The sequence below is a fragment of the Lissotriton helveticus genome, chromosome 7 (genome assembly GCF_964261635.1).
Source record: "Lissotriton helveticus chromosome 7, aLisHel1.1, whole genome shotgun sequence".
Classification (NCBI taxonomy): Eukaryota; Metazoa; Chordata; class Amphibia; order Caudata; family Salamandridae; genus Lissotriton; species Lissotriton helveticus.
In genome coordinates this window covers 468,693,441-468,719,976 of record NC_136068.1, presented here as the reverse complement: position 1 = coordinate 468,719,976, position 26,536 = coordinate 468,693,441, and positions in this window count along the sequence as shown.

Here is a 26,536-nt window from a genome sequence, read left to right as displayed (position 1 = left end):
TCAATGCAGTAGGGAACACCCCAAGATCCAGGAAGGAGATCATGAAGCGGTGGCATGATCTCAAGAGGGTTGTCAAGGAGAGGAGGAGTAAGATTTGGACCATGGCGAACGTGACTGGCAGTGGCCCTCCCGTCCCACAGAAAACATTCACACCATGGGAGGAGATGGTGCTTGCCATACTTCTTCCTGAGAGTCTCACAGGAGTAGCCGGGGGAGCAGAGGCTGGTAAGTACAAACAAATGCCAAACAACACACTGAGAATTACTCCTTTGCACAACCCAAACCCCATCACACTGTCCACCCTCACCCAACAGGTAGCCAGCCATCTTGCAATGGATACTTGTATGGGGGTTGGAGGCCTGTTTCACTACTCCCAGCATGCCCCTGCCCCACAGCCCAGCAGCATGGAGGCCTCCCCCACCCTGGAGCATGTGGCAGCCATTGCACTGTTCCCCCTCACCTAACAGGTAGGTAGCCATCCTGTAATGGAGTCCTGTTTGTGGGTGGGAGGATTGTATCACTACTCCCAGCATGCCCCCTGCCCCACAGCCCAGCAGCATGGAGGCCTCCCCACCCTGGAGCACGTGGCAGCCATTGCACTGTTCCCCCTCACCTAACAGGTAGGTAGCCATCCTGTAATGAAGACCTGTTTGTGGGTGGGAGGATTGTATGTATCATTACTCCCAGCATGACCCCTGCCCCACAGCCCAGCAGCATGGAGGCCTCCCCCACCCTGGAGCATGTGGCAGCCATTGCACTGTTCCCCCTCACCTAACAGGTAGGTAGCCATCCTGTAATGGAGGAGTGTGTGTGGGTGGGAGGATTGTATCACTACTCCCAGCATGCCCCCTGCCCCACAGCCCAGCAGCATGGAGGACTCCCCCACACAGGAGCATGTGGCAGCCATTGCGCTGTTCCCCCTCACCTAACAGGTAGGTAGCTATCTTAACTCTTCCTGATGTGTGTGTGGGAGACCTGCATCCCGAACCGCAGCAACAATTGCATGCAATGCATTGACATCCAACATGTATGAGTAAATGATGTTCCTCTGCACTATGAAATTACACACAGTGTTGCCATGAATTGTAGTACTACTGACTTCATATTTGTGTAGTGTACAGACAGTCGATTACACGCAGCTGAGACAATACTTGCACAGTGCCCAACACTGACCATTCCCCATCTACTCCACAGGTGATGAAGAACTCACTGCTGAGGACCACACCAACGACCAGCAGAGCCAGTCTCCACCTCCGGCACATGGACTCTCAGATGCGGAGACCCAGGACAGTTTGGACGTTGAGCTCCAGCCCGGCCCATCTGGTGTGCCACAGACCCAGAGGTCCCAGGCCCCCAACCTTACCACCACCATGTCTGCTGCAACAACAGCGCAGCAGACCCCTGCTGTCACGGCCTCTGCCTCCACCGCAGCCACCACCATCACCACCGCCACTGCCACTACCAATGCCACTAGTACCACCAGTAACACCTGCAGCACCCTCCCTGTCCCAGGGGATGACCAGCCCACAGCAACAACTGTGGAGGGCAGGGAGAGAGTGCATGGACCCACAGTGGCGAGGCACGAGGTCCGTGGCAGCAGAGCAGGTGGGAGGGCCAGGGTTACCACCAGACCTCGGGAGGAGTGGACACCATCCCTGGATCACTTCACCAGAGTAGTGGAGGCATACCAAGAGGTCCAGGGACAAAGTGGCCGGTCGGATAAACTTTTAAGGGAGCTCATCCTGCTGATGAGGTCCATCGACAACCGCCTTGGACAGATGGTGGACCTCATGGGCCAGCAAGTGGCGTTGCAGAGGGACAGGCCTGTGTCCCAACCACCACCTCCGTCCCCTCCTGTTGTGCTGCAGGATGAGAGTGCACCATCCGCCCCTGCGCCAACAGAGAGGGACGAGTCCCATTACGCCTCTGGCCATTCAGCAGGACCCCCATCGGCAAAAAGATCTAGGGGGCGTCCAAAGAAGAGCCTGGGAGTCTCCGGAGGCAAAGCACCTTCCACACGCCAGTCACGGAGCCAGCCATGATGACAACCCTCTTCCCTACTGCATTGACTGTTTGGACTGTCTTTACCCACATTTCCTTGGCAATGGCACCTGTCTGTTGGACTGGGTCACCACATCCATGTGGACTCTACTCTTGCATCTCATTGAACAGGACTGTCAACTCACTTCTCATTCCCCACTGTCATGTAAATATTCCCGCACAAATCACATGTACACTGTTAAAATAAAATACCTGATGCACCAGTTTTTGTGCTGTATCGTTTTTAGTGCAATATTTACAATGTTGACAATATCCATGATGTGTCCAAATGATGTACAGTATGTAGTGCAGGATTCGTCTGTAGCACACAACAGAACAACAGTCACTGGTCACATTGTGACATCAAAGGTAGAACACTACACAAAACATACACAAGACACTACAGCCATACTAGACAATGGGCTGCAGGTGTGAACAAATAGGGTCCTGCATACGTTCACATATGGAACGTCAATGTCACTTTAACCACACACAGGTGACTGAACGTGTGCCTGTCTGTTACATCCGCGCATAGCCCTTCACAACAACAGCAACCACACCAGACAATTTACACGTTGTACCTCGTCACCCACCTTCAAGTGAAGTAGCGTTCAATGAGCTGCTGCCGCAGGTCTACTCCTTCATCCTCTCCACTGTCCTCATCACTGGACGCAGGTCCTACAGCAGGTGCAGGTCTTGGTTCCTCATCATCGTCCAGGAGCAGGGGGATCCTCTTGTGGATGGCCAGGTTGTGCAGCATACAGCATGCCACAACGAGCTTGCACACCTTCCCAGGCAAGTATGACAGTGCACCTCCTGTCCTGTCAGGGCAGCGGAATTTTGACTTCAGCAGCCCAAAAGTCTGCTCAATCACACGTCGGGTCCTGCCATGGGCCTCATTGTAGCGGTGGTCAGCTGGGCTCTGTGGGTTCCTCAGCGGGCTCAACAGCCATGGCCTACTGGGATATGCAGAGTCACCTGTGAATGACAAACACACATTGCAATGTTGCACGGCCAGAGTGCATCAGGTAACACACAGCACGCAAATCTGTAGGCATACTCACCCACAATCCAAGCACGCTCGGGATGCAGATTTTCCATCAGTCGGGGCACAATGCTGTTCCTCATGACGTATGAGTCATGTGCTGAGCCTGGAAATTTTGCACACACATGTGAAATGGTCATGTCCGCAAGGCACACCACTGCGCCTACCTGCAGGCGAGGTCGCCCCCACTCTCCGCTGCTCCTGCCACTCCCGCATCGCTTTGCCGGTTGCCCGCTGCCTCCTTGAACGCCCCAGCCGCCACTGGGCCGCCACTTTTTCCCGCCGACGCTGACTCCCGGCGGACACGCCCCCCAGCTGACCCGCCCTCCCGGCTCCTCTCTTAAGGGGCCCGCGCCCGAGGTGTAGGGAGTGACCACTGCGCCTACCTGCAGGCGAGGTCACCCCCACTCTCCGCTGCTCCTGCCACTCCCGCATCGCTTTGCCGGTTGCCCGCTGCCTCCTTGGACGCCCCAGCCGCCACTGGGCCGCCACTTTTTCCCGCCGCCGCTGACTCCCGGCGGACACGCCCCCCAGCTGACCCGCCCTCCCGGCTCCTCACTCATGATGCCCACTCCCACGCGCAGCGGGCGCGCCGATTGTGCGCCGAAGGCGCGCCAAAGGTAAGCCCGTCTGCGCCCGTCCGCGCCTGGACCGCGCCCAGTGCCAGGACCCCTGGCCCCCGCCGATGCAAGACGCCCCGACTGACCTACGACGCCGCCGCCCTCAATGCACTCAACACCGGCCAGATCCCTGGTTGCTACCGAGCCACCCCGAGACGCTCACACGGACCCTTCAGCTGCCACTCCTGCAAGTACTCCTGCATCCGGACCCGCACGGCACCCGCACCCGCCAACCCGAAATCCAGCAGCAACCACCTCAAGTGCATCCTCCTCAACACCCGATCCGTCTACAGACACGCCGTGGAACTATGGAACCTGCTCGACACAACATCACCAGACATCGCCTTCCTCACAGAAACATGGATGAACGCCTCCTCAGCACCCGACATTGCCATCGCCATCCCCGACGGATACAAGATCACCCGGAGGGACCGCGTCAATCAGACCGGAGGAGGCATCGCCATCATCCACAGGAACACCATCCGTGTCACGACCATCATCGACGACATCTTCAGAGCCGCCGAACACCTGCACTTCCAGATCCACACCGACCCCAAGACCACCCTCAGAGGCACCCTCATCTACAGACCACGTACACAATTCAGCGAAGACATCGCCGACTTCATCAGCCCGCACGCCCTCCCCTCCATTGACTACATCCTCCTCGGGGACCTCAACTTCCACCTGGAGAACTACAATGACCACAACACCACCACCTTACTGGACAACCTCGCCAACCTCGGTCTCAAGCAGCTGGTGACCACCCCCACCCACTACGCCGGACACACGCTCTACCCCGTCTTCTCCTTTAGCAAGGACATCGCCTTCAGCCACGCCACCGGACTCCACTGGACGGACCACAGCTGCGTCCACTTCAGCTTCAAAAAGAACACGATCCACCACCACCAGCAACAGGTTGCACGCAGAAGCTGGAACAAGATCACAGCTGACCAGCTGGTCACATCCCTGAGCCAGGACCCCCCCGCCAGCTCAGCGAACCCCAGCCAGGCCGCCAACAACCTCACGAAGTGGATCAGCAACTACGCAGACGACCTCGCCCCACTGAGGACCCCGCCCAGCAGACCCGGCAGTAAGAAAGCACCATGGTTCACCGACGAACTCAAGAGCTCCAAGAAGAACTGCCGAACCCTCGAGAGAGCCTGGCGCAGAGACCCAACACCAGACAACATGACCACCCTCAAGCTCGCCACCCTAAATCACTACCAACTGATCCACACCACCAAGAAAACCGCATTCAAGGAACGACTAGACAACAACGCACACAACAGCAAAGAACTCTTCAAAATTGTCAAAGAGCTCTCCAACCCCAGTGCCGGAAACAACGACATCACCCCATCGCAAGACCTCTGCAACTCCCTCGCCTCCTACTTCCACAACAAGATCGCAGATATACACAACAGCTTCAGCACACAGTCAACGCTCCCCACGACCGCACCTGCTCTCTCCACCACCACCCTCCGCGCCTGGACCCCGATCAACACCGAAGAAACCCTTCGCACGATGAACTCCATCCACTCCGGATCTCCAACCGACCCCTGCCCTCACCACATCTTCAGCAAGGCCGACTCCATCATCGCACCCCACCTACGGGACATCATCAACAGCTCCTTCGCCACCGCAACCTTCCTGGAGAGCTGGAAGCACGCCGAACTCAACGCTCTACTAAAGAAACCATCAGCGGACCCCACCGAACTCAAAAACTACCGCCCCTTCTCGCTTCTCCCGTTTCCGGCCAAAGTCATCGAGAAGACCGTCAACAAGCAGCTGGCCGCCTTCCTCGAAACAAATGGATCCCTCGACCCCTCGCAGTCTGGCTTCCGGGCCAACAACAGCACCGAGACCGCCCTCATTGCCGCCACTAACGACATCCGAGCCCTGCTCGACAACAGGGAAACAGCGGCCCTCATCCTCCTGGACCTCTCAGCTGCATTCGACACCGAACGTGTGCCTGTCTGTTACATCCGCGCATAGCCCTTCACAACAACAGCAACCACACCAGACAATTTACACGTTGTACCTCGTCACCCACCTTCAAGTGAAGTAGCGTTCAATGAGCTGCTGCCGCAGGTCTACTCCTTCATCATCTCCACTGTCCTCATCACTGGACGCAGGTCCTACAGCAGGTGCAGGTCTTGGTTCCTCATCATCGTCCAGGAGCAGGGGGATCCTATTGTGGATGGCCAGGTTGTGCAGCATACAGCATGCCACAACAATCTTGCACACCTTCCCAGGCGAGTATGACAGTGCACCTCCTGTCCTGTCAGGGCAGCGGAATTTTGACTTCAGCAGCCCAAAAGTCCGCTCAATCACACGTCGGGTCCTGTCATGGGCCTCATTGTAGCGGTGGTCAGCTGGGCTCTGTGGGTTTCTCAGCGGGCTCAACAGCCATGGCCTACTGGGATATGCAGAGTCACCTGTGAATGGCAAACACACATTGCAATGTTGCACGGCCAGAGTGCATCAGGTAACACACAGCACGCAAATCTGTAGGCATACTCACCCACAATCCAAGCACGCTCGGGATGCATTCGACACCGTCTGCCACCGCACCCTAATACAGCGCCTCAGCAACGTCGGAATCCAAGAGAAGGCACTAGAATGGGTCACCTCCTTCCTCGCAGGAAGGACACAGAGAGTCCGCCTCCCCCGTTCAAATCAGAGGCCACCGAAGTCATCTGTGGAGTCCCCCAGGGTTCATTGCTCAGCCCCACCCTCTTCAATGTCTACATCAACCCCTTTGGGGCCATCGCACGCCAGCACAACCTCAACATCGTCTCTTACACCGACGACACCCAGCTGATCCTCTCCCTCACCAACGACCCCGACACCGCCAGAGCCAACCTACACGAAGGGATGAAAGACTTAGCTGAGTGGATGATGAACAGCCGCCTGAAACTGAACTCAGACAAGACGGAAGTCCTTATCCTGGGATCTTCGCCCTCCGCCTGGGACCACTCCTGGTGGCCCCCCGCCCTGGGCAGCGCACCCAAACTAATGGACCACGCATGAAACCTGGGCTTCATCCTGGACTCCTCCCTCTCCATGACCAGACAAGTCAACGCCGTCTCCTCGTCATGCTTCAACACCCTGCGCATGCTACGCAAGATCTACCGGTGGATCCCCACCGAGACTAGGAAGACGGTCACCCAGGCCCTCGTCACCAGCCGACTGGACTACGGCAACTCCCTCTACGCCGGAACCACTGCCAAACTCCAGAAGAGACTCCAGCGGATCCAGAACGCCTCAGCAAGACTCATCCTGGACATCCCCCGACACAGCCACATCTCCGGACACCTGAGAGACCTGCACTGGCTCCCGATCAACAAGAGAATCACGTTCCGACTCCTCACCCACGCACACAAAGCCCTGCACAACCAAGGCCCAGGATACCTCAACAATCGACTCAACTTCTACACTCCGACTCGCCAGCTCCGATCGACCAACCACGCCCTCGCCGCCGTCCCCCGCATCCGAAGAGCCACCACAGGAGGAAGGTCCTTCTCCTACCTGGCAGCCAAGACATGGAACTCCCTCCCCACCCACCTTCGCCTCACCCAGGACCACCTCTCCTTCAGGAAGCAGCTCAAGACCTGGCTGTTCGAACAGTAGCGGATCCCCCCCACCCCCCAAGCGCCTTGAGACCCTCTGGGTGAGTAGTGCGCTATATAAATGCCTTGATTGATTGATTGATTGATTGAACATTGATTGAATGGAAATGTTTTCGGTTCCTATATATGTGCTCTGTTGCCTGGGGAGCCACCAGACCTACATGCGTGCAATCGATGGCACCTACAACATGTGGGATGCGCCCAAGGGGATAGAAGTCACCCTTCACAGCGGCCAATTTTGCTCCCCTCTGGAAATGGATGTAGCGATTCCTATATATCATCATCGCTGCAAGAACATCCCTCAGCACCTGGCTGAACATGGGCTGCGACATCCCTCCAGCGCTAGCCACGGTCTCCTGGAAGGAACCAGTTGCGAAAAAGTGAAGGGCTGCCATCACCTTGTATGTGGGTGTGAAGGCAGTTGGATCGTGACGTCGAGGCTGCAGGTGGGGCTCTAGAATATCACACAGGACTTTCAGTGTTGGTCTATCCAGGCCGAATTTGCGAATGATTGCAACATCCTCCATGTCCTCCAGCACTGTCAGGTGACGTAGGAGATTTGGCCTTCTCCTAGTTGCGAGATGACATAGAAAAAGTCAGGGTCAACCATCATGAGATGTCCACAGCCCATGCCAACAACTATGTAATGTTAAAACAAACAGTGCCTGCGAGCTGTATTGCACATCAGCTTACATGTGTGTCCTCATGATACACACAGTGGGCACACATCTCCACTAACCATACCCAAGTGCCACCGACACATTGGTCAATGTGAATGCACACAAGCAGAACAACACATGTCACATGTGCCCGCCAGTTGTTGGTACATACGCAAATGTGTTTGCAGAAACATGACTTTTCCATGACCATCTGCTGTTCCTGTCACAGCTCTGTGCATTATGTGAAGCATGCATACATCAGTCCACACATACTTCACAGCAGCATGAAAAATGTCTGTTGTGTGCACGAGCTGATGTGAAGGCACCAGTCTGGGACTATACCATACAGTGACACAAGTCTTGTCAAGGTCAGCAATGACACACATCACATTGATCACATGTACATCATTGTTACCATCTCGAGAGTGTCAAGCATCATCAATCAACAAATGCACAAATAACATGGCAGGTACCACATACCAAAGTGTGGGATTGACATGGAAGAAGGGCATTGTGTGTACAAGGCTGTGCCCTGCACCATGTTGCAGCTGGGTAGCGATACAGCGTCCACGACGGACAGAGCAATTTTATGTAACGGAAATCGCGGTACCTACCGCCTGGCCCCGGCGGTGTGACCCCAGCACCCCCATCTACCCAGCCAAGCTAGCCATTGGCATGTGGACCTGTGTATATGGCGGTGGATATGCTCTGCCGCATGAGTCGCGGTACCTACCGCCTGGCCCCGGCGGTATGACCCCAGCACCACCATCTACCCAACCAAGCTAGCCATTGGCATGTGGACATGTGTATATGGCGGTGGGAATGCTCTGCCGCATGAGTCACGGTACCTACCGCCTGGCCCCGGCGGTGTGACCCCAGCACCTCCATCTACCCAGCCAAGTTAGCCATTGACATGTGGACCTGTGTATATGGCGGTGGGTATGCTCCGCCGCATGAGTCGCGGTACCTACCGCCTGGCCCCGGCGGTGTGACCCCAGCACTACCAGCTACCCAGCCAAGCTAGCCATTGGCATGTGGACCTGTGTATATGGCGGTGGGTATGCTCCGCCACATGAGTCGCGGTACCTACCGCCTGGCCCCAGCGGTGTGACCCCAGCACCACCATCTACCCAGCCAAGCTAGCCATTGGCATGTGGACCTGTGTATATGGTGGTGGGTATGCTCCGTGGCAAGAGTCGCGGTACATACCGCCTGGCCCCGGCGGTGCATCACCGCCATGGGGCATTGCATTCATGCAATGGCAGCGATGATTGCGGTGGCATGAAGCAGATTTGAAAATCGCGGTAGGTGTGCTCCGCTACCGCGGAGGCGGTCATTGGATGCTTTTGAATGATGCACCATCGCGGTAGCGCACCCCAGGCACCCGCGGTGCATCACCGCCGTGGAGCATTGCACACAGCCAATGGCAGCGATGATCGCGGTGGCATGATGCACATTTGAAAATTGCGGAAGGTGTGCTCCGCCACCGCGGAGGTGGTCATTGGATGCTTTTGAATGATGCACCATCGCGGTAGCGCACCCCGGGCACCCGCGGTGCGTCACCGCCGTAGAGCATTGCATACAGCCAATGGCAGCGATGATCGCGGTGGCATGATGCAGATTTGAAAATCGCGGAAGGTGTGCTCCGCTACCGCGGAGGCGGTCATTGGATGCTTTTGAATAAGGCAGACCCGGACAACCAATTGTAGCAGCTTTTAAGCTTCCAAACGACCCCAGGGGGCTATAAATCTGTGGGAGTGAGCCTCACATTGCCACTACTCACAGAGCCTGCTGCCTGGGACACTCTCCTGCTGCTGCCTCAAGAGCCTGCTGCCTGGGACCATCTCCTGCTGCTGCCTCAAGAGCCTGCTGCCTGGGACCCTCTCCTGCTGCTACCTCAAGAGCCTGCTGCCTGGGACCATCTCCTGCTGCTGCCTCAAGAGCCTGCTGTCTCGGACCCCTCACAACTCACTTCCACCACAGGTCTGCCATATCCACAGGGATGTCAAGAACAGATAAGATCCGTGCCAGTCCATTCACGAGTGAGGAGCTGGATATCCTTGTGGACGAGGTGCTGGCACAGTACCCACGGCTGTTTGGGGGTCCCAATGTTGTGGTAAGTCACCATGAAGGGAGCTGTAGGGCAGGGTGGTGTCAGACGTGTAGTCGTGATGCTGCAGTATATGCCTGGGGATGTGGGGTGATGACAAACACTGACAGACAAGCTGTCTCCAGGTCGAGGGAGTGTGTGTGTTACAATGTGACTCTTTCCTAGGCCTGTACTCGTATGTGTGAGTGGGGTGTGTTACATTGTCGGGCATACAGACACAACGGTTGTTAGCCATTTAGATGCCAGGACAGTGAATGTTTGTGAGGACATTTTTAGGGTGCCCCTGTAGTCAGAGTCAGTGTGACCCACAGAGTAGGTTCAGTGGCTGCACAGCCAGACGTTGAACATCATCCGATGTACCTGCTACAGTTGCTTCACACTGAATAGTAGATATGCCCCATCAGTGCCCTGTACAATCTCTTACTTACACACTGCTGTCGATGCATTTGTGTTGAGGCAACATGCATTTGTGTGAATATCATGGAGACTAGGAACCACAATGTGTGCATGTATTCACTAATGTTTATGCCATGCAGAGTGCCCTTGTGAGGGTACCCCCAGTTCTGGAGGGAGGGAGTTTACTGTGAGTCCTGAGTCAGTGTCTGGCTGCTGTACTGATAGATGCTGACATCTGACATTGTGTAATTGTTCATTTGCCCTTCTTTACTCTCATACCTGCAGCTCAAGGTACACCAACGTAAGGCCGTGTGGAGGGCCATAGCAGCAAAGGTGCGAGTCCTGGGGGTATCAAACAGACGACACACACACTGTCACAAGAGGTGGGACGACATCAGCCGGCTCGCTAAGCAAGTGGCAGCGCTGACCTTGGGGATGCTACCACGCACAGGGCGTTTGGCACGGCGCACCATGACTTCGCCGATGGGACGCATACTGGCAGTGACCAATCAGACCTGGATGCACGTCTGAAGGGGCATCAGCAGCAAGACAGAGATGGTGAGTATCTGGGGAGGGAGAGTTTGTCTGGGAGTGGATGCATGTGTACAGGGCCTGTGGCAGTGGTGACACATGTGATGTGCGTGTGTTGCCATGCTGTGATATGTGAGGTGAGAGGCGACTGTGATGTGTGCCTGTATGAGGCATTGGGCCACCATGGCCTTACTGTGCTGCTCCTGCCTGCAGTTCTCAATCCTTGACAGATTTATTGAGTCCACATGGTCACTCTTCATTGGGATGGTGTGGGGAGTCCATATTGTGGCGAACTGCAGTGTCCACCTAATGAGTTGACACCATGTCTGTCTACTCTGCATGCACCATGATGGTTAAGGCCCACACATCCGACGACAATGTGAACCCAGATTGGCACATGGTGCTTGCTATGGCCTAGTTGGCATTGTGGCATGTGTAGTCAAAACAGGTGTGTGTGGTCCCCTCTGGTTCCCTGTAGGGCTGTCAGTGGTGATGAGTGTTGAGGCCACATCATGTCCATGGGGAAGGTCAATGTGGGGTGGGGGCACTCCATCCACGGGCAGGGTGTAGTGCTGTGTGGCATCGACATGCCTCACTCCTGGCAGTTTGTATGCATGACAGGCACTGTTGTGGTCTATATAGTGTGTAGCTGCACAGTGATTGCAGGGTGTGGTGGTTACCATGTAGCTCTAGGCCTCTACTGTGCTGCATTGATCTGAAATCGTGCGACCAGATGATGACACTTACACAACCCTGTTTCTCTCACTAATGCAGTATCGCAAGACACCACGGCGGAACATGATCCAGAAACAAGTGGTGGCGAGACCAGCACGACAGCGGCAGCGGAGCCAAGTGAGACTGAGCCAAGTGACACTGAGCACACCAGCGCATCTGAGGGTGACAGGAGTATGCAGGAGGAATCCGTGGCTGAGACACAGAGTACCACTTCATCTGATGCCAGCGGGGATGCATCCATGTTAGCAGGCACAGGGGATGGGGAGTCTGCTGCAGCATCTGACACCCAGCAGCCAGTGCCCAGCCTCCCATCCACTTCCTCTGGTGCTGGCCGTATCCGTGCTACTAAGAGGGGACGTGTGACATTCACACATGGCACCGCTGCCCCTGCACCTGTCCCCCCCTGCTGCCCTCAGTGCAGAGTGCGTAGAGCTCCTGCGCCAACTTTGCGTGGGCCAGACCACCCTGCTCAATGTCTTCAGTGCTCATGAGAACAAATTAGGCCAGGTGATAGCATTCATGGAGGGCATATACTCTGACGTGGGTGGGCTACACCGTACAGTCCAGGCATTGTCAGCCACAGTCACGTCAGCCCTCCAACAGGCACATGCTCCCATTGCAGCTCAGGTTCCTGTGACGACCACCCATTCAGTGGCCACATCAGATGACAGTGACCACTTGGCACCTACGTCACATAAACGATACAACACTAGGAGCACACATCAGACCCAAACCAAACAATTCCGTCCACAGACTCCATCCCCAAAGAAGAGCAGGGCCCCCCCTATATGCACAGACAAGGGAAAGTCACAGAAGAGCAAGGCCAGAAGATCATTGTGGCAGACATCAGGCTCACATGCTGCAGAGGCATCACCAGAAATTTACTCTCCTATTCCCACAGAGGATGTGTGGCATGTCATGGGTACACCTGGGGAAAGCACAGGGACCCAACCACCCACCACATCAACCCCAAAACAAAGTACATCGAGGCAGGTGGAGAAGAGCCCTGTTGTGACCAGCCCAGTCAGTGAGGCAGAGGAGAGCCCTGTTGTGACCAGCCCAGTCATTGATTCAGAGGATAGCCCTGTTGTGACCAGCCCAGTCAGTGAGGCAGAGGAGAGCCCTGTTGTGACCAGCCCAGTGATTAAGGCAAATGAGAGCAGTGTTGTGACCAGCCCAGTGATTCACGACAAGGAGGGCAGTGTTGTGACCAGCCCTGGCAAGAAGGGACAGGAGGGCACTGTAGACACCACCCCTGGGGGAAGTGGGAAGGTGGGCACTGTAGGGGGTACACCTTCCAGAGAGGGTAAGGTGGTCTGGAGGCATAGCCAGCCCAAGCGTTCTGCAGGATCAAGCACATCACCAGAGGGAGTGCCAGTGTCTGCCCCTGATGTGGGACAGTTGGTGTGTGTGCCTGTTGTGTCACCACCACTTCCCATCAAACCCAAGACAGGGAAGCCATTTCATGTTCCCAAAAAGTGGAAGGGCACCCCTCCAACCTCTCCCACCCACACTGTGTCAGGGGTGTGCATGACTCCACCTCCACGTGCCACTGTGCCACCTGGTCCACACAGCCCTCCACCTTGCAGGCCCTCTGTTATTATCACATCACATGGGCCTCTGTCACCCCAGTCAAGTGGGCCTGCTGTCCACAAAACACAGCCAGGTCTCAGTCCGCATGACAGCCAGGAGAGAGTTGTCAACACCCTCATACGCCTGTGCCCCACACAGGTGTGCTAGTCAAGACCATTGTTTGCGACCTGGGTGTGTTGCTGGCCCTGTTGGTCTGCTGTGCTGTACTCTCCCCTGTATAGCCTCTCATGCACTTGCTGTCTCACCTGCCATGGACACTGGGCCTGTTGGTCTGCTGTGCTGTACTCTCCCCTGCCATGGACTCTGGCCCTGTTGGTCTGCTGTGCTGTACTCTCCCCTGTGCAGCCTCTCATGTACTTGCTGTCTCACCTGCCATGGACACTCGACCTGTTGGTCTGCTGTGCTGTACTCTCCCCTGCCATGGACTCTGGCCCTGTTGGTCTGCTGTGCTGTACTCTCCCCTGTGCAGCCTCTCATGTACTTGCTGTCTCACCTGCCATGGACACTGGGCCTGTTGGTCTGCTGTGCTGTACTCTCCCCTGCCATGGACTCTGGCCCTGTTGGTCTGCTGTGCTGTACTCTCCCCTGTGCAGCCTCTCATGTACTTGCTGTCTCACCTGCCATGGACTCTGGCCCTGTTGGTCTGCTGTGCTGTACTCTCCCCTGTGCAGCCTCTCATGTACTTGCTGTCTCACCTGACATGGACACTGGGTCTGTTGGTCTGCTGTGCTGTACTCTCCCCTGTGCAGTCTCTCATGTGCTTGCTGTCTCACCTGCCATGGATGGGCTCTGGCCCTGTTGGTCTGCTGTGCTGTACTCTCCCCTGTGCAGCCTCTCATGTACTTGCTGTCTCACCTGCCATGGACTCTGGCCCTGTTGGTCTGCTGTGCTGTACTCTCCCCGCGCAGCCTCTCATGTACTTGCTGTCTCACCTGCCATGGACTCTGGCCCTGTTGGTCTGCTGTGCTGTACTCCCCCCTGTGCAGCCTCTCATGTACTTGCTGTCTCACCTGCCATGGACTCTGGCCCTGTTGGTCTGCTGTGCTGTACTCTCCCATGTGCAGCCTCTCATGTACGTGCTGTCTCACCTGCCATGGACACTGGGCCTGTTGGTCTACTGTGCTGTACTCTCCCCTGCCATAGACTTTGGCCCTGTTGGTCTGCTGTGCTGTACTCTCCCCTGTGCAGCCTCTCATGTACTTGCTGTCTCACCTGTGTAATGGACAGTGGGCTCCCTGTTTGTATTTGAACTGTGCATAGTATCTTGCTTTTGGTCATCATTATGTGCCTTGCTGTTGACTACTATTGTTGTACTGCTACATCTTAGCAATATGTGAATAAATACTGTTACTCCTGTCGTTGCTGAATTAAGTACTTTTGGTGTTGGCATTTGATTGGCTGTGCACCATGGTCTATGTCTCACTTCAACATTGCCAAGCTCTTAGCAGGCCTCATATTTTTACACAGGGGTGACAGGGTCCTCTGTCCATACTGTACCTGATGATGGTGTAATCTGTGATGGCTATTGTACCTGTGGTATTTGTGCTGTGCTTGTTTGTGGGGTGTGTGATGTGGTTGTGTTTTTCATGTCTGTGTGCAGCTTTTGTGTTTGTTATACACACACTGCTTGTTGTGCATGCAGTGCTGTATGTATGTGGCCCTGCCATTGCCTGATGTGCATTCCCTGTTGTCATGTGGTGTTTGTTGATTGGTGTTTAGTGTGCCTCTGTGTTAGCTTTGATATGGCAGTGTGGATTGTGTGATATGTGTTTTGGTGTGTGTTTTGTCCCTGAATGCTCATGTTCTGTGATCATGTTGTGTGAGGGTTCCCTTTGCCTTTCCCCAGTATGGCTGGTAGGGTATGTATGTTTGTGTTGGAGTTCAGTATGTGTTCCTGTGGTGTTTGTGTGTTGTTGTTGTGCATGCATTTTTGGTGGCAACCCTGTGTGTGTTGTGTTTGTGGCTACATTCAGGGTGTGTGTTTGTGTGAGTGTGTATGTGCTGGCTAGGATTGTATGCCTTCTGTGTGTGTGGCACTGATGATTTTTGATCCTTGTCAGCCACTGCTGCAGTGTCTGTCTACCTGGTTGTGTGTTGTGTGGTGCAGTGAGAGTGTATTGTGCTTGTTGTTGCAGTGCTTGTTGGTGTGCATGGGAGTGCACAGGATGTGCACCTGGCCTGTGACTTGGTGGGGTGTGTTGCAGTGTGATTTGGGGTGGTGTATCCCTGTGGTGTTTGTGCCCTGCTCATGCCTTGGAGTGGCCCTGTCTTCTGCATATTGCGCATGTGTGGACTACGGCAGTGACGTGACCGGGAACGGGACGTTGCTGCTGGTCGACGGAGGATTTGTGTCCGGAAGATGAGGGGTGCCATGTTGTCAGGAGGGTGATGTATGTGTGTCCTTGTGGATATGTTGTGACCCCCGGCAGGGTGCCTGTGTGGTGCTTGGACCCTGTGCATGCCTGTGTGCTGTGTTTGTATGGTCATGTAGTTGCTTACCTGCGGCGGCGTCCGTGGCAGCCCATCTGGCGGTAGTGTTGGAGGAGGAACATCACCGAATGCAAATGGTGGGCTGGGTTCATGGCGTTCAGGTCCGGATCGCGTCTGTCACGCTCCGCTGTCCAGTTTCCGCCAGCTTAGGCTAGGCGGGGTCTCCGCTGCGGTGCGTCGACTTGTTTTGGCCATCCTAATATGTGGAGCGGGGCGGACGTCATTCCGCACAGCGGTGTGTCAGGATGCTGTCACCACCGCGGTGCCGGGCGCACTTTGTTGACGGTGCACGGCGCTCCGCGACGGACGGGAAATGACCTGTGTTTACCTATCGTAATCTGGCGGACGTGACTTCCGCTGCTCGCGGACAGAAAAAGCTGTTTTTCCGCCCCGCAGACACCGCGGTGGTGCCACCGCCCGACATCCTAATTGACCCCTTAGTGTAAAAAAAATATATATAATATTAACAAGTCACTCATTGGTCAACCATATCTTGGACCTTATATCCCCAATAGACGTGTCAGAATCAGGAGAAGACATATTCAGCACCAATATAATACAATACACACCTTAAACGTCTGGGGCAAACAAAGCACTTTCTTAGACCGGAGTTTAAACAGGACAAGATCTCTTAATAGCCATCAGCGCCTAAATGGATTTGGCCAACAAATAAGATGTAGTGAGGCTAGGTCATCACAAAACAATTAGGTACTTTCAAATTTCAGCCACTGGGCTTGCAGAGTGTCTAAAAGTTAAAAGGACTAATTACAAAGACAACCTTGGTGCAATAATGAAAGAAGAATATGGAGTACAGGGTCCAGTCTCAAAGAGAAGGGGGCCATAAAAAAGGCACTGGTTATGATGATGGAGTAAATAAGATCTCGATTACTAAAGAGCAGACACAATAAAAGTCTTGTGATGATTGGCCAAACAAGCCACAACAACGTAAAGAAAATATACTTCCTAAAGAGTGTTAAGAATGAAATCTCAACCTAACATTAATGGATCTGAGAAGCATAAGGTAGAAATTATCAATGGCTCACCTGAATAAAGACAATACATAAGGGCAAAGGCAGCTTCTCAAGGGGTAAGTACCCGGAATTCACGGGGGTGGGTACACCAGATCCCCCTGCTGGTTAACGCTTGAAGCATAGGCATAATCAGGCGAGATACTAGATCAATACATATAAGGCCAATAGGGAGAATATAAGACAAGATAAGATTATACTAGAAACAACAACATTGCCAAATACGACCCCTCCACGGTGTGGGTGACACCGGAAGGTTACACTATGAAACGCCTAGACCGTCAGATGGGGAGAGGTGGCGGTCTCGCCATCATATACAGGGATATTTTTAAATGTCGCATCACCCCCTCCACCATATCCAAGTGTGAGAGTTTCCATTTATCCCTAGAACTCTCGCCTACCACCACATTCTCCGGCATGCTGGCCTATCGCCCTCCTGGCGCCCTCAGCAACTTTATTCCCAGCCTGACAGATACTGTCGCTAGCGCCCTGCTTTCCACAGCAAATTTTACTCTGCTGGGGGATTTTAATCTGCACCTGGATGACCCGTGTGACTCCTCAGCCAACAACCTTAGGCTGAACCTTCAGGCCATTGACCTTTGCCAAAAGGGCTTTCTTGCAACTCACAATAGGGGACACCTCCTGGACCACATCTACAGCAACCTGGATAATCTAAAAGTGGAGACTCCCATTCCCCTTCCATGGACAGACCATTGTCTAATACCCTTTATCTGGTTTACAATCCCCCCTCCTATCACCCATAAGCCTAATAAGCACTGGGAAAGGAAATGGTCCTCCTTACCGCTCCCCGAGTGGGAACGCACCCTCATTGAACACCCACCTCAGAGGTCCACTAACCCCAGTACTGCCACGACTAACTTTGACAACTGGATCTCCAGTACTCTCAATCAGGTTCTCCCCCGCACCCCCCTAAAATTAATAACTAGATCCAAAGTTGCCCCGTGGTACACACCCGCCCTCAGAACCATGAAGCAATCATGCCGCAGACTCAAGAGAGCGTGGAGGCAAGACCACTCTCAACAAAGGAGGGCCGACTATAGAGCCGCCATCAAACTGTACAAGAGAGAAATTGCCGCCACTCAATCGCGTTTCTATAACGTGAAAATTAACCTGGCGGCTAATGCACCCAAGGACATTTTTTAAATTGCAAAATCTTTAATATCCCCACTCTCTGAGCGACCATCATCAGACGGCGCACAAACCCGGTGCAATAATCTTGCTACCTTTTTTTACCAGAAAATCCAGGCAATTTATTCTTCATTCATCACTGGTGATGACAATAACAAACCCATTCCCCTTCCTGTCCCTGTCCCCCCTACCCCCTGCACACTCGAAACACTTCCACTCCTTGATCTGATATCATTAGATAAACTGATCCCTAAAATCACCTCGGGATCCCCTAATGACCATGCTCCCCCCCACGTGCTCACTAAGGTTTTAGACGTTATTCGTCCAGTCATCCTAGACGTCCTCAATGCCTCCATCGCCTCCAACACCGTCCCGCCTCCATGGAAGTGTGCAATGGTAAAAGCTTTGTTGAAAAAGCCCATGTTGGACCAGAACAACTTGGCCAACTACCGTCCCATCTCTTTACTTCCATGGATGAGCAAGCTACTTGAGAGGCATGTTAATAACATCTTAGTGGACTTTCTTGAGTCCAACAGCCTGCTCCGTTCCTCTCAAACAGGGTTCCGTCCACAGCACGGAACCGAAACCGCTCTTCTAGCGGTGACGGAAGAAGCTAGAACTGTGCTGGATCAGGGGGGGAAGGCCGCCATCATCCTACTCGACCTCAGCGCCGCGTTCGACACGGTCAACCACTCTACTATGCTTCATCGGCTGAGTGGTTTGGGCGTGTCGGGCGCGGCCCTGAAATGGCTTGCCTCCTTCCTGGACGGCAGATTCTTCCAGGTGTTTGAGGGTGAGTCGGTCTCCCCAAAACATCCTCTCAGCTGTGGAGTACCTCAGGGTTCCTCCCTGAGCCCTACTCTTTTTAATGCTTATATGGAGCCCTTGGAGAGGATAGTCCACCCCTTCGGTGTGCGTATTGTCACCTACGCAGATGACACCCAACTGGTGGTCTCATTGGACCACTCCGCGGGATCCTCCTCCACCCTAGGTCCCTGTCTAGAGGCTGTTGCCAGATGGATGCAATCCTCATTTCTTAAGCTTAATGGGGAGAAAACAGATATAATGCTGTTGGGCAACCCCCCTCCATCTGCCCTAGCTTCCATCTGGCCCCCATCTCTTGGTCTGCCCCCTCCTCCCAAACCCCAGATTAAGAGCCTGGGAGTCTGGCTGGACAAAGCACTTGATTTCTCAGCACAGGCCACAAAAACTGCTTCCACCTGTATCGGAATGATGAAGATGCTCCGCAAGGTGCTACCCCTGCTCCCACTCCAGGCTAGGAGGATCATGGTCCAGGCCCTGACCCTCTCCCGCCTGGATTATTGGAACGCCCTCTACATGGGAGCTCCAGCAGCTGTGACCCGTAGGCTTCAGGTCACACAGAACTGCGCTGCCCGCTTACTTTACAATATCCCCCGCTGGCAGTCAGCTAAGAAAGCTCTGAAGGAGCTTCACTGGCTCCCCGTGGCAGCCAGAATTCAGAAGGCCATGTGCATTACACACAAATCCTTTCACCGCACTGGCCCAGCAATCCTTCACACCATAGCTACACCTTATGCTCCGTTCAGAGCCTTACGCTCTAGCTCTCTGCAACTGGTAACTACCACCAAAATTAACAAAGCCCGTTGGGGGGGCCACTCATTCTCCCATACTGCGGCCGGGCTCTGGAATTCCCTCCCCCTCTCCCTTCGAGAAACCAACAATCATCTTTCCTTTAGGAAAGCTTTAAAAACTCACCTGTTTGTAAAGATGTGTTGATCCCCCTGAGCTTGGCACCAGTAATCAGCTTAAAGCGCTGCGAGGCCTCCGGGTAGCTATGCGCTATATAAGTGCAATTCAATTCAATTCAATTCAATATAAGTGGGGGCGGTGGGGGAGGGTTGGGCCCCAGGCATCGCTTACCTAAATATCAGTTCCTAGAGTGTCGAACCATGGGAGTTGGAAAGGGAAACAACCACTGTCGGGAACCCCGGATATGTAATTTGCAGAGAGAGTTTATTTTATATAATTAATTCGGGTCCTAGATGTACATAAAATAAGCGTGAATCAGTGTGGAATCTTACAGCCAAGGATATATAATAAATGACGAAAAGTGAAGTAATTCACCACCGGCTCCGCTTACCTGATAGAAAGAATTCCTCCCGAGAACTACCGTCGTCAAAAAGAGTTCGATCGAGAATGGCTAAAAAACGCCCCTCCTATAAATACTAAGGACACCCGGGCGAGAAGGGGCCAAAGTTTCTAGACCTGGGAGACAGCAAGAAGACTAGACTGTCTCCGGAGGAAAAAAATGGAAAACGTGCGTCAGCCATTTCTCAATTTATTTGAGTGGCAGTCCGCAACAAGACCTCGTATAGACATAAAAAACGGACTCTGGGGAAACAGAAAAAAAGAGAGCCAGCCATCTTAAAATGTGAATAAAACAGATAAAATCTCTTTATGTTTGTCCAGAGGGGTACACATACCTCCCAAGTAATCACAATTATTGTAAAAACATTTTTTACAGAACGCGCAAGGCAGCGCATCAATGTGATCAAATAAATGAGGAGAATTAATACGAGAATCACTCGGTGATAAAAGGGAGTAATTAAATTATATAACAAGGCATAATTATCCAGTATTTGGGTGTCTTTCATAGATTCACATGCCTGAATCATTCCCCGTCGTCGAGACGGGAGCCTCCGGTAAATAAAAAAGTAATGTCCTATAGACATACATAGAGAAAATAGGCCCAAGGGTCTCCCCTTAGTGGCCTTTCCTTGTCCTTATGTAAAAAGGACCAAACTCTTACAGTCAGCCAATCAGCTCCGACCTCCCTCTAGGACCTCCCTGGGAGGAGCCCCAGTCCCTCAGATTTTCTACCGCACGTTGTGCTAGGGAGTCTCCAGCTTGAGCTCTGCTCAAGATTACTTATAATCATCTAAACTTTCTTCAAAAGTAATTCCTCGCTCTCAACCCTTCAAGGATTCTTCACTACACTGTTTGCAGTAAGTGGCTTCTTTCCACAAACTTCTTCCATGTCGGAGTCACAGAAGAAAGCCCTGTTCAGGGCCTGCTCTTCCTGTGGGAAGAAGAGGATCCATGTGGATGATAAGCATGAGTTATGCTTGTACTGCCTTTACCCAGATCATGTCTCGGACAACTGCAGGATCTGTAGGTCTTTCCCTAAAAAGAATGTGAGAGACAGGGAAGGACGCCTTCTCATCTGGCTGGACAGGCTGAAGGTTAGAGACAATCTTGAATCTTCTGAGAGCAGTGTTTCCAAAAGCTCAGAAGTCTCTAAAAAGAGGCCTAGGGTATCTTCCCCGGGCCCCTCAGACACTCCTCCTAAGAAGACAAAAAAGTCTTCAGAGGCGAGATCTACGTCATCTTCAGTGTCTGTTCAGGCTGATCACACCTTCAAAAGACCTGCTCCATCGTCTACCAGACAGACCCACAAAACAACCTCTGTCACAACCACTGTGTCGACGACATCAGCGTCATCGCCTTCAGCGTCGACGACGACGACTACTTCCTCAACATCATCAGGTAGACCTGTTTCCTCTATTATATTACTGCAATCGTCGTCGACGACGAAGACCCTGTCGACGACGAGAACCACACCATCGACGACGGCTTCGTCATTGACGAGCCCACCGTCGTCGAAGAACTCACAGACGAAGACACCGTCGACGGCGGGCTCGCCGTCGACGAAGGTACCGACGACGACAACATCGTCATCGAAGTCGTCGACGACCAAGGTACAGTCGTCCACGCAGTCGACGACGACACCGTCGACGAAGACACCGTCGACGAAGACACCGTCGACACCGACACCGTCGACACCGACACCGTCGACGAAGACACCGTCGACGAAGGGACCGTCGATGAAGGGACCGTCGACGAAGGAACCGTCGACGAAGGAACCGTCGACGAAGGAACCGTCGACGAAGGAACCGTCGTCGTCGACGAAGGGACCGTCGACGAAGGGGTCGTCGTCGACGACGCCGACGACGAAGGAAGACTCGTCGTCGGAGATGGCATCGGAACCATGGAAAAAATCCGAACTAGTAGAGATGCCGACCCTCATGCCACCGCCGTCGACGACGCACTCGACGTCGACAGGAACACATGCTGCGTCTAGCAAGTCTAGAAAAACGCAAATTACCCCGGAAACCACGTCTCCGAGCAAAGTGGAGATGCAACCACCTCACGACATCTTCCAAAGTGAGGAGTCCGAAGAGGATGACCACTTGGGTCCAGCTACCTCCATCTCGGACCTCAACGTCAAGTGCCAAAGCACAGATGAGGAGCAGGAGGACCTAACTTTTCAGGAACACTCCATCCACACTAGTGTCCGCACGGAGGTCACCCCCATGATATGCCTGCCGGCAACTCTGGTCAATGACCTGCGGTTCCTTGTGCAAGACTACAAGCAAAGATTCCCGGATGCGGACAGTGGTCATCAGACACCGGTAGACCATACACCAGCGTCTGCCCCAAAACGGTCTCAAACTCAACCCCAAACCCACCGTGAGACCCAGCCTCAGGTGATGGACTCCTCGGACGACGACGAGGAGGAGGAAGAATTGGAGGAAGGAGAAGTCCAGGAAGTCCACTCGGTCCACTCGGACCAGGATGGAGATAACGAATATGGAGATGACGAGTATGTAGCGCCATCCCCGGCTTCACCTGAACCGCGACAGGCGGATTCGCCACCTGTGGACATAGCAGGCTTCCACAAACTTGTGGAACGGGCAGCGAAGAGATTCCATATGGTAGTGGAATCAACGGAAACGGACTGCTTCCTGCATGACTTCAAAGAGCAGACACAAAAGGCAACCAAATCTATTCCAATCATAGAGTTTTTGTGGGAACAGGGCAAGAAATTGATGCTGACACCCGCTTCCGTGCCTGCGGTTGTTCCGCGCCTGGACAAGAAATATAAAGCCCCACTTAAGGCGGCGGCTTGCCTCAACGGGCACCCAAAACCTGACTCGGTGGTCACGCAGGCGGCCCAGAAACACTCCCGCAACCCTTCCTCCCCACTGTCCGCTCCTCCGGACAAGGAAGGCAGGAAGCTGGACACGATAGGGAAGAGATTCACGTCCACGTCGGCCATGACCATCAAGATCGCGAACTCCATTGCCTTGTTGGGGCGCTACAATCGCCAACTCTGGGAGGACATAGCCCCATACCTGAAGGAACTGCCTGATGCCGTAAAGGGGGAGGTCAAGGCTCTCCTGTCGGAAGGTCAATCTTCGGCGGCGGAAATAATTGACTGCGCGATAGATGCAGCCATGACTGGCTTCCGTCAACTAGCCGGAGCGGCTGTGCTACGCCGTCAAGGATGGCTGAAGGCGACGTCGTTCCGCCAGGAAGTGCAATTGAGGGTGCTGGACATGCCCTTCGACGGCCAGCATCTCTTTGGGGACAAGATCGACGAGGCACTACAAACTATCAAGAAGGACACCGACACTGCAAGGGCGCTAGGCACGTTACAGTCCCGGAACCAGTCCTTTCGAGGGAACCGATCCAGAGGTCAGTCCTCTTATCGCGGTTCCTACCAGAACCGGTCCTCGTATTCCTCTACCAACAAAAATCAGTACCAACATAAACAACAACAAGCCCGTCAATCTTCATACGGACGATCTACCTTCAGGGGCAGGAATTCCAAAAGGGGCGCTGGCGGACGCCAGTGACCGATTACTCCAGCCAGTCCCACCACCCTCTACATCCTTTCAAATTGGAGGAAAGCTGACCCATTTCCTCGACAATTGGCAACACATCACCACGGACCGATGGGTTCTCCAAATTATAAGATTCGGACACTCTCTCGAGTTCACGTCCCTGCCTCCCAACACACCTCCCAAAAGGCGGACGCACAAACATCTACGGCTCCTTACCCTAGAACTCGCTATAATGCTACAAAAAAGAGCAATCGAACGAGTTCCAGCATCCCAGAAGGGGAAGGGGTTTTATTCACACTTCTTTCTTGTAAGACAGAAAGAGGACAAGTGGAGGCCCATTCTAGACCTTCGGGCACTCAATGCCTTCCTACGGAGCCAATCGTTCAGAATGGTGACGATTCAAGAAATCCTGGGCACTCTCGAACAAGGAGATTTCATGACATCCTTAGATCTCCAGGATGCCTACTACCACATCCCCATCCTCAAGCGTCACAGAAAGTTCCTGCGGTTCGAGGTGGCGGGCCGACATTATCAGTTCAGAGTCCTACCATTTGGCCTCAAGTCCGCGCCGCGGATCTTCACGAAGTGCCTAGCTCCGGTGGCGGCATATCTGCGTCAGTTGGGTCACCAAGTCTTCCCTTACCTAGACGACTGGCTGGTGAAAGCACCCTCAGCCGAGGACGCGGCAGCGTCCTCCTACGCCTGCACCAATCTTTTTCAGAGGCTAGGATTAACCATCAATCTCAAAAAATCCTGCACCACCCCTACGACAAGGATCACCTTCCTAGGGGCTGTCCTGGACACGGAGTGCGTGAAGGCCTTTCCCTCGAAGGAGAGGGCGGACAAGATACTATCTCTGGCCACGGCTGTGGCGACAAAAACACACATCAAAGTGCGCACTTACACATCCCTCATGGGAATGATGTCTTTGTGCATCCTCCTTATCCCTCACTGCCGACTCAGGATGCGCCCATTGCAGGAAGCTCTCGCAACCCAATGGACCCAAAGCACTGGCTCTTTCGAGGACATTGTGCAAATCACACCAAAAATGTCCACAAGCCTAGCTTGGTGGAGGAATCGAAAAAATCTGAATGTAGGATTACCGTTTCTCCTTCCGGCGACACCTCTGGTGGTCACCACGGACGCCTCCTTGGAAGGATGGGGCGCCGTTCTACAAGATCTTCGAATCAGCGGCAAGTGGGACCCTCAGGAAAAACTGCTCCACATAAATCTCTTGGAGCTGAGGGCGGTCTATCTTGCTCTACAGGCATTCCTGCCACGCATCCAGAACTCCCCAGTGCTCGTCAAAACGGACAACACCACGACGATGCACTACCTCAACAAACAGGGGGGAACGCGTTCGCTCTCTCTATCACGCGAATCGCAGAAAATCTGGAACTGGCTAGTGTTACACGGGATCCAACTCAAGGCGGACTATGTCCCCGGAAAAGACAATACTATCGCGGATGCCCTGAGCAGGCAAAGATCCCTCTCCCACGAGTGGGAGCTGAGCGACAACGCCCTGGAGCACGTCTTCTCTCAATGGGGAGTCCCGAACATCGACCTGTTTGCCACCAAAGACAACGCCAAATGTCCGCACTACGCAAGCTGGCATCCTCAACAAGGGTCTCTGGGGAATGCATTCTCCATCGGATGGTCCAGCGCGTTTGCGTACGCCTTTCCTCCGTTTCCAATGATCCCGAGGCTCCTCAGGAAGATGAAGGCGGAGCCATGTACCCTAATCCTGATTGCCCCGTTCTGGCCGAGACAACACTGGTTCTCGGATCTACTTCGACTTTCCATCAGGTCACCGATCCGTTTGAGGCAGCACCCGAACCTCTTAACAATGTCCAACGGTCAGGTGCAACACCCAAACCTCCAATCACTCAAGTTGTCAGCCTGGCTCCTGAGCACAGGGAGTTCAGTGGACTAAATATCCCGCAGGACTGCAGGGATATCTTGTCGAAAGCGAGAGCGGATAGTACAAACAAAGCCTACTCTCTCAAGTGGAAACGGTTCTGCATGTGGTGTGTGGATCGGGATCTAAGACCACTCTCAGTCACCCCTGAACAAATACTACCGTACCTGCTGCATTTAGCACAGTCAGGCCTGGCACATGCATCCATAAAGGTTCACCTCGCAGCTATCTCTAGATTCACTAGGACTTTCACAGGACCTTCTCTGTGGTCCAGTAGACTAGTCAAACAATTCCTGAAGGGACTCTACAGATCCTTTCCGAGGCCTCGGAAAGTCCCTCCGACATGGCAACTGAATCTGGTACTCAACCAACTCATGAGAAGTCCATTTGAACCCATTCATCGAGCATCCATCAAACACATCTCCTGGAAAACAGCACTCTTGCTCGCTCTAACATCAGCCAGGAGAGTTAGCGAGCTGCAAGCTTTGTCCATTCAAGAACCATATATGCAATTCAGACAAGACAGGGTAGTGCTGAGACCAAACCCTAAATTCATACCTAAAGTCCCTACGGACTTTCATCTCAACGAGCCAATTGTCCTCAGGTCCTTCTTTGCAAATCCGTCCACAGCAGCGGAAAGAGCGCTGCATTCTCTGGACCTTCAGAGGTGCCTAAAATTCTTACTGGACAAAACTAAGGCTCTCAGGAAATCTTCACAGCTGTTTGTGGCATACAGCAGACCAAGAGTGGGCCTGCCTCTCACGAAGCAAAGCATCTCCAGGTGGATATCCTCAGCGATTGCATTCTGCCACGACAAGGCCGGACGGCCTTTAACTGAACATGTTACTGCTCACTCCACCAGGGCGATGTCCACGTCCGCAGCACTGTTCGCTGGGGTGCCAATCTTGGACATTTGCAGAGCGG